This window comes from Arachis ipaensis, chromosome B05 (genome assembly GCF_000816755.2).
Source record: "Arachis ipaensis cultivar K30076 chromosome B05, Araip1.1, whole genome shotgun sequence".
Lineage (NCBI taxonomy): Eukaryota > Viridiplantae > Streptophyta > Magnoliopsida > Fabales > Fabaceae > Arachis > Arachis ipaensis.
Window position 1 is genome coordinate 130,290,907 of NC_029789.2, and position 10,061 is coordinate 130,300,967.

Genomic DNA, 10,061 nt, shown 5'->3' on the forward strand with positions numbered 1-10,061 from the left:
AATGACATGTTTATTTATCTTATTATAATCTCCCTGGGGTGGGGTCCTCATAAAAGAAAAATAATAATAATAATAATAATAAAAACTCAGCGCATATAAGCTTACCAGGTTTCATAAGCTAATAATATTCATAACATGAGATGCCAAGCTAATGCTTCTGTTGCTTGCTGAAAGACATAAATCATTGCTTTTATAAATCAATAACGCATGCTTGTCCCTTCATAATACAATATGATCATATGCAATATTTTACAATAAGAATGAAGAATCAAATTATCTAATTATTATTTAGACTTTGAGATTCAATTACCATATTTTATATTAACATTAAACAAAAGCTACAATTTTTTTAAGTACAAATAAACGATAGTTATAATTTAAATAAGGTTAGAAGTGAATCAAATTAGCTCATGAGCTAGTTTGAGTTCGACTCGTTAATAGCTCGATAAGCTGAGCTCAAGAGCTGATTGATAAACCACTATTTTATGGTTTATATTGTGTTTAATTGTGTGGTTTTGTCATGATCCTTGCCCACTTATTCATCAATTTAGCATGCATTTAAATTTCTTTCCTAAATTCAGTACATGTTTGAAAATTGCTTCCTAGAGACTTTAATTATTTACTTTTAATTCGATCGCGTGACATGCGCGATCTGCATAATCTGCAGAATTCGATGGGGGCGATTTTGGACCTTATTTCGGCCCAGTTTTCGGCCCGGAACAGCAGACTAGAGTCAGAGAATATGCAGAAACAACAGAGACATTCATTTAGTAGTTTTAGATCTAGTTTTTTCACTCTCTTAGGTTTTTCTCTCTAGTTTTTAGGATTTTAATTTTCAATTGATCTTAGCATTGGAACATTGAGAAGAGTTATTTCCTCATCAAGACTTCATCATTCTAGTTTGTTCTCTTAACTTGGTTTTATTCTTCCATGTTCTTTGTTATGTTCAATTTTGTCATTCAGATACTTTTATGATTAATTAATGCAAGGATTATTTCTCTTTAATTCAATTTCAATTTCAATAATCATGTTTTCTTTTAATTCCCTTTTATGTGCCATGGATTTTTTATTTACAATGCGTGAGTAGTTTCATTACTTGATAGGGAGTTGATTAAAAGGAACTCTTGAGTTAGAAGGATCGAAGGAGAAATTTATAGTTGGGTTAAATGTTAGATTGCTATCCTGTCACCAACGCCAATCCCTTTGAACTAAGTGGGTTGTAACTCGTGAATAGATTTAGCAGTCCAACTTGTTTGACTTTCCCTTACCTAGTAAAGGATAACCAAACAGAGTAACCGTTAATTATAAATCAATCTTAAAAAAATCACTCCATCAATGATAGAGATTCTAACAGATCAATTCCCAGTCAAGGCTTTTATTTATATTATTTAAAATTCCTCAATTTAAATTCCAATTTACTTAACTCAACTTCTTGGAACATCTGATTAATAAAACAGCACACTTTTCTGCAACTCGTTGGGAGACGACCTGGGACTTAAAACTCTCAGTAATTTTAATTTAAACTCTCTGTGACATATTTCTAAATTGATAGGCAGATTTTCGGTGAGTTAAGAACTATACTCGCAACGTAACCATTTTAATAAATTTTTAATTCACCAGCTTCTACTTCCCATCAATTTTTGGGTCGGTCACTGATGAGTCGAGCTTGATCCTGAAATTGAACTCATAAATTAAATGAGACGAGCTTGAACTTGAATAAATTTAGTTTATTAGCTCGTGAGCTGACTCGATTATATATACATATAGTAATATATAATTTTATATTAATATTCTTATTTAAAATTTGATTGTATTCCTGTTATTTAAGTCGGTTTGTGAGTTTGAGTCGGCTCATGAGCTTTCTGCGAGCCAAACTTGAGCATAAGAAATAGACTCAATTGTTAATGAGTTGAGTCGTGAGGCAAACTCAATTTTCGTGAACTGAGCTTGAATTTAGTCTAGATCGACTCAACTGGCTCACTTCCAACCCTAAGTATACGTTATTATTGAACTATTAAAAATAGTTAGTAATTTTAATAATAAATTAATAATGTTTAAAGATAATCTATGTAATGAAGTTCATTGGTATTTTTTATTTGAATCTTTATATCAAATTTGATAAGTGACGCATATATTTTATCAACTTGTTTTCTTCTTATCATGTAACAAAAATAAAACACGTATTTTTTTTATGAACAAAAAATTAATATATTTAACATTAATATTGATTTAGTATTGTCTAAATGAAATAATCATGACATATAAAGAAAATATAAATGAGAAAAGGAAAGATACTATTTCTCTGAAGCAATAAAAATTTAGTTGTTTATTTTTTGTTTTCCAAATGTGTAAGGATTTCTAATTGAAAGGAAGGAAGAGAAAAGATAAAAACGTGGAACGTTCATATGATGATATGCCAATTAACACAAATATTAATCTTTCTAAAGTATAAAAAGTGATAAGCGAGAATATATGTAAAAATAGAGAGAAGAAAAGTAAGTTGATAAAAGAATGAGTAAATATCTTTTTTTTTGTCTTTAACCATTTGTTCGATAAATTTTGTGTTCTTTAACAAATATAAAAATCTAAATCAGTCTCTATCAATTTTTATATATGTATAATCTAATTTTTGTAACTGATTTTAAGCAGGTCACTTGCTGATGTATTAGTAATTTGTCTACGGACAAATCATTTTCTGAATTTTTGCCAAAACGCTGTGTTTCATAAATAACGTTATTATCTGAGGGTTTAAAATTGTTTAAGATTTTTGTTTTATTTTTTATTGTCTTCATCGTGTGTAGAGTGAAAACGTGATTTTCTTCTGAATAAGACTATGGCTATAGAGGGCAGAAACTCTTCTTCACAAACTGTGGAAGAAAGCAGTGGAGTTAAGAATAATTTGTGCTGGAGTCCAACTTTGAGTTTCACTGGGAGTATAGGGAAAAGGGTAAACCAAGGCAAGAAAAGATTTGTAACACTCAGATATCATTGTGGCACATATGCAATATGTTTGAATTTAGAACCATAGGAAACACGAACATACTTTTTTTTTGTTGCTCTTATTTTAAGGTAAACCTTCTTCACTTTTGTCGTGTTTCAAAATTTGTTGTCTTTACCATGAAGTGTTATTTGTTGCAGACCGCAGCTCAACATTGCAAATATTTTGCTTGGCTTGATGAATATGTTGGTTCATATACACATAAAGCTGATGTCAATCAGAATGGAGTGGTTGAAAGTTTGAAGAAGATGGAGAAAAGGTTAGAGGCACTGGAAGTCATAATGGCCAAGCAGAGAATTGAAAAAATATTTGGAGACAACACTAAATGCAGAACACTAACCACATTCTTAATTGAAATTGCATTTACACTTCTAATTTCATCAATTTTCAGTAGATTAGAGAAAAACGTGAATTTGACTTAGGGTGCAAATTTATGTAAATAGAAGATAACTGCTTAATGTATTATGGTTGAAATTTATTGTATTATATAATTGTGAAACACTGATACGAAGTTAACAATTTAAATACTCTAAATATGTGACACATTTGGAACTACATTCCAAATCATGAGTGTTTCATAAAAGTTGAAACTAATATATAAACCAATCTAGTAATTCACAAATCAAACTATGAATGTTTTACAAAAAGTTGACTCTAAAATATGAACGAATCCAGAGTTTCACAAATCATACTATGAGTGTTTTTCTAACTTCAAACTAAAACAAATACCAAAAAAGTAGATAGTGTTTGTAAATCAACCCTGAGTATTTTGTAGACTTCAAACTAGAACCTAATCATAACATCAACATTAACCAAAATATGAAAATAGAATCTCCCCCTAAAGCAAAGTACTACTTTCCTTAAACAGCATTATATCTATATAGCTGATTCTTTCTCTGTTTCTTTGGTGGAGGCTTAGTGCCTGGAGTTGGAATAAACTTGAAGAGCTTTGATGAGGTCTCAATGCTAGCTAATGCTAGAGTTTCATTGGAGATTGCATGAGGAGAGGGTTTTGGTAAGCCTTGTCCTTCTGGTTGGGCCTGGACATTGTCAGCAGGTTGGGTGGGTTGCATTGGAGGAGGTGGAGGCCTTCTCACACTCTGTTTGGGCCTAAAACTTGGAGCTACAGATGGGGACTGAGCCTTTAGCGCCTGAGTTTTGGACTGAGATGTTGGAATAGTTAGATCAGTTTCTAGAATCTGTTAAAACAATAGTAGTTCAAATATGATCTCCAAAGCTACATCTTTTGTGTCAAAAAAAAGCTAACAACCATGGTGTGTCTATTTACCTCTATAGTTAGGACAGTTTGTGAAATGTTTATCTCATCTGACTCTACATGATTCCTCTTTAGCATTTTTTTTCTTGTTTTTCTAGCCTTTACTTATATCACAAAAGAATGTATTGCAGTCATAGATGTTTACAAAAAAAACCCTAATTATGAATAAACAAATGCACAACCCAAAATATAAACAACTTACAATATATTGGTCCAAAAAAAAATTACAAGAAGCTCCATGTTAATAGGTTTAGGTTCTTCAACAGCTATGTTATTGGCACCATCATCAATGCCATCCACATTCTTTATAAGGCGAGGTGGAGGAACTACATTTTCAGTCATCACAACCAAAGCTTTGCTAGTAGCTTTTGCTTTCTTTCTTTTTGGTTGCCAGTCAGGTTTAACTGGTGCTCTCTTGCATGTTTTATAGTAATGCCCCTTCTCCCCGCATTTGCTACATGTTATCTGAAAGGTTTTTCTCACTTTGTCGCCACTCACTGGGAGAGGGGAGGGGGTGCACCGGATTCAGTCCAACGTTTCTTTAGACGACCAGCTGGTTGTACTATTCTAGGATGTTGTGGCTTTGGACGATCTGTCTTCTTCCAAAATTCTTTGCTGTTAACTGGATTTACATACAAGTCATATGTTTTCTTCACAACATCCATGGTGAGATAAGGGCTGACAAAGTATTTGGCATCCTTAATCCTCAACCTAGAGATGGCAGCAACTGCGTGGACACATGGCATCCCTAGACAACAACAACAAAATCATGAATATAGTGTGCTACACATAGTGAAATTAATAAACTGGGAAATAATTAGGGGTGTTCATAGATCATATCCGATCCACACACTAATAGGATCGGATTGCGGATTTTGTTTAGGTATCTACATATCTACGTATCCGCAAAAATAAATAAATAAATAAATGAATTTTATTGATATTTTTTAATAAAAATAAGGTTTTTAAAATATTTTTGTATTTTGTAGATATATCGATATCCGATCCGATCTGCAAATGTGCGGATCGGATCGGATCAGATCTAAGCTTAAAAACTGCATATATTGGATCCGATCCAATTCGATGATTTTAGTGCGGATCAGATAAAAATTTTGGCCATATCTGATCCGATCCGATCCACGTTCACCCCTAGAAATAATAGCTAATGTTTACCTGTCAACTGTCATGCATTGCAAGTGCATGTATGTTGTTGAAGATTGACTCCCAATTTGCGTTTTTTCCTAGTAACTTCAAACAGAACCCTGTCATTATCTCCACTCCATTGTGTATTCTATTTATGACTCTGTGGTTTAATGTGCCTGTCAAGTCTCTATTGTTGAGCTAGTGCCAACTTCCCATTGCACCTCCCTAGAATCCTCTTGTACTTGGCCATCTTCTTTATTATTGTACACCTTATCTCTTCACACATTGTTAGAATCAGCTTCTCCTTAGCCTCAACTATCATAGAGTTCCAAACCTCACACGTTATTAGTGAGGTTATCATTCTTAGGACCATAACTGAAATATGCCTTGCACCAAACTCCGGGGTCAAACTGATTCATATACTCCCATGCTCCGTGGCACACACTCTTAAACTTCTCCATTGATTCTTTGAACTGCACCTGAGTAGTGCACTTGGCTGCATGCCATAACAGTCCTTTTACCTGTTTGTTATTGTACTCTTGTTGAAGATTCTTCCAAATGTGCAGCACACAATTTCTATGTTGCACATAGGACATGACTTCCTTTTGCTGCATGCATAACTCCTTGCTACAGAAGTCTAACTATAATACAAGTAAATGCTACAGAATTCTAATTATAAGCCAAGTATATTAGTATATGCTACAAAATTCTAATTATAAGCCAAGTATATGCTACAGAATTCTTTATACAATTCAATTATCTAAACAAGATCACATTATAATGCAAATGTTGCTACCTTCTGTTGGTCGGACATGAGATTCCATCCACGCACTTGATGGTCACGCAAATCATCCTGAAGCCGATTTAAGAACCACATCCAATTCTCTATATTTTCTGCTCTTGTCACAGCATATGCAATAACAAATACATAGTTGTTGGCATCAAGTGACATTACAATTAAGAATTGGCCTCCATAATACCTTTTTAAAAAGCATCCATCTAGGCCTATTAGTGGTCTACAACCCTTAATAAACCCATTTCTGTATGCATTTAAGTAGAAGTAGATTTTGTCAAATAGGGGTAGAGACTGTGAAATTGGGTCAACACACATGTCAGTCGTACTGCTTGGGTTACTCCTATGTAATTCTTGTAAATAATCCCACAACTTCCTATATTGTGCCTTGTCGTTTCCAACAACAATTTTCCTAGCTGCTTTCAAGCCCTTTGGATCATTTTTGGATGGATCTTAACATTGTAGTCTTGCTTCATATGCTCTGTTGCTTCCCTAGATGTCAGCTTAGGCTGTGTTGCCAACCATTTTTCCAGCTTATTCGTGACTCATGCCTTATCGACTAAGTTGCTTCCATAATCCCTTCCACATGTATGCTTGTTATGAAATGTCTTTATTTCAAATGCCATTGTTTTTGAATTCGTTGCCACATATATTAACCATGGGCAGTTCTCCTCTGTACATCTAGTCCTTACCATCTCTTTCTTATTCTTGATATACATGCAATCTCTTTTATTTCAAACAAAGACATCCTTCAATGTCATCTTAAATCTCTTCAAAGTCGCAAATTGCATTCCAAGCTCAAACTGAACCTCTCCATATTCATTTTCTTCATTGAAATCAAGTCCTTGCATTGTCCTCTCATCCTCAGAAAAAATTGGGATATGGCTCTCTTCAGAGGTATATTCGTAGTTGTAGTCATCATTGTCACTCTTCTCATTAACCACTGTTGGACCTCCCATGTATATTTCTAATGGCCATTGGGCAGGTGTGTCAGTTCTCCTTTACTAGATTCACCATATAGCACATGTCTCTTTTTCCTCCTCCCGGCATACCTCTTTGAGAATTTCTTATCATTTTTTTAGGTGATACCTTCTTCTTGCTTGATGGAGACACAGATACTTTTTCCTTTGCTTTCTTGTCCCGTCTTCTTGGAGACTCAAATTCACTACTATCAGTCTCATAACCTGGAGGAGGAGGCTCGTAGGCCTCATCCTCGACACTCTCATATCCATCATCTGAAGAAGAATCATCTGTGACCACCACAGGCTCTTTCTCTGTTTCTGGCTCTGCTTGTGGCTCTGGTTCAACTTCCATTAGTTTGACTTACAACGTGCTCAAAGTAAATATAAAACTCATTTTTGTCTAGACAACTTAGGGTGGCTTCACACTTGTCATTAATATCCTGGTCAACCTTAAGAATATGAAGCCCAAACTCCATATTTCTTGATCCTGGATCAAGCCAATAATTTTTTTTTTGTATTTTGGATATCCTAATCCCCTGAAGAGTTCTTCCAAGTCCTTCTTGTTGACAAAATCAACATCCATGGATGAAAACTTCTCAATCTTTCCATTTACATACCATAACACTCTATTTGAATCTTTCTTAAGTCTCCCACCATAATGAAAAACAGGGACAACAAACACAGACATCTGCAAAAATCGTAACCATGATTCAGTAACTAAACTAAAATTCAAAGCTAATTAAAATCAAATAACTAAAATGCCACATATACTTATCAATCTGCCAACTACAAGTCAAAATATCAGTTAAGAATTCTTAACTCATCAGTAAAGACAAAGGTAGAAACTTTCAAAGTTAACACCACTACTATAGCTTTGCGACAACCCTAACTCATCAAACAAAGACAATGTTTAAATTACCAACAAATCAAACTTCACCACATCCACCTATAATCACCATACATAACACTCACAAAGACATCAAAACTAATTTTATGGCCACTATCTCACACACTATTCAACTAGACTATAGTTACATATAAAATAAGTAGAAGGGACGAAGCATTCCTTACCATTTCAAAGAAACTTTCAAAATGCAATCAATGGCTTCCCACAGAAGTGATGCAACACACTCGCACGTCCTCAACGTAACGCTCTTTTGGAGGGAAGGAGAAAGGTTTACTGAATTAGGGCATAACGTAAATGACGAGGGAAAGAAAACGGTTTTATGGAATAAGGCTATTTGTGAAACGCAGCATTTTGCTAAAGGTTCAGGGGGCGATTTGTCTCCATTAGGAAGGAGAGAAATTCACGTGGGCAAGTTACTGACACATCAGCAAGTGACCTGCTGGGAACCGGTTGCAAGGACTGAATTGTACATATATGAAAGTAGATAGGGATCGATTTGGGTTTTTATATTTATTAAGGGGCGCAAAGTCCATCGGACAAATGATTAGGGACCGAAAATGGCGTTTACTCTTGTTAGAGTATAATTAGGATCAATTAGATCAATTAGCATTATTTAGCATATCTAAAGATTTATTATAAGATATTACGTCTTTATTATTTCGATTATCTTAGCACCTATAAATACCCTTTTATATTGTATTATTCCACACAACTATAATACACATAAACTTTTTCTCTACTACTCTCTCTTACTTTTTCTAAACTTGAATAGACACAAATTCTTTTTTCTACTGTTCTCTCTCTTACCTTTCTAACATGGTATTAGAGTCATGGTATCCTTCTTGAGGAGGATAGGTTGTTTTTATTTTGGTGAAATCACCATATTTTTCATATTTTTCTTTCGTGCCATTTTTTTTCCTTCTCTTTTGTCGTTACTTTGATGCTTTCTCACCTCACCGATTAGCTCATTCACTATGTACTTATTCTCATTGAGAAACTATATGTTTTCCATCACCTTTTGATAGTTTACCATCTCTTTGCACTGTCACTTTTTCACCAGTTTTCTGACCGTTTGCCATCTTTTTAGGAGTTTTTCGCCAGTTGGCTACTCTTGCGGCAGTTCCGTCTGCATTTCCTTCCGACAGTTCTCTCTACGTTTTCTTCCGGCAAATCGATCTGTGTTTTTTTGTGGCAGTTTCGTTTGCGTTTCTTTGTAGCAGTTCCATCAGTGCTTTCTTGTAGCAGTTCCATCTGCACTTCCTTCCGACAGTTCCGTCTGTGCTTTCTTCCAGCAGTTTCATTTGCGCTTCCTTCAGGTAGTTATGTCTGCACCTGTTCTATCAGTTTATGCATTTTTTTTATTTCGTTGTTTTAAATAAATTTTAAATTCAAATTGTCACTTGAATTTGAGGGAGATTTTAGAATATAATTATGATCAATTAGATCAATTATCATTATTTAACATATCTAAAAATTTATTATAAGATATTACATCTTTATTATTTTGATTCTCTTAACACTTATAAATATTCTTTTAATAGTATCATTCCACACAATTATAATACATAAACTTTTTCTCTACTACTCTCACTTATTTTTTCTAAACTTAAATAGATACAAATTCTTTTTTTTTACTGCGTGCTCTCTCTTACTTTTCTAACAACTCTAAAAAAAAAGACAAAGGTAAACCTTTATAAGATTTTCCTTTGCTACCTCCATTAAGTGTCGAGTCTTGAGCCTGAAGTAACATAAATTCCATCGACCTCTTTGCACCTTAAACTAGAAAGAGAAAGTTAATACAGCATCCAAAAAAATTTCATACAGTTATATTCTCTCACTCATCATTAGGATTCTTTTTGTTCAAATTATGTAATAGAATTTCAGTTGTTGGATGTTATATGATCAACAAAAATTTACTATTTTTTGTTAATATTTGGTTAAGAGAAAGTCTAGAGAATTAGTAATTTTATTAAAATTTGATA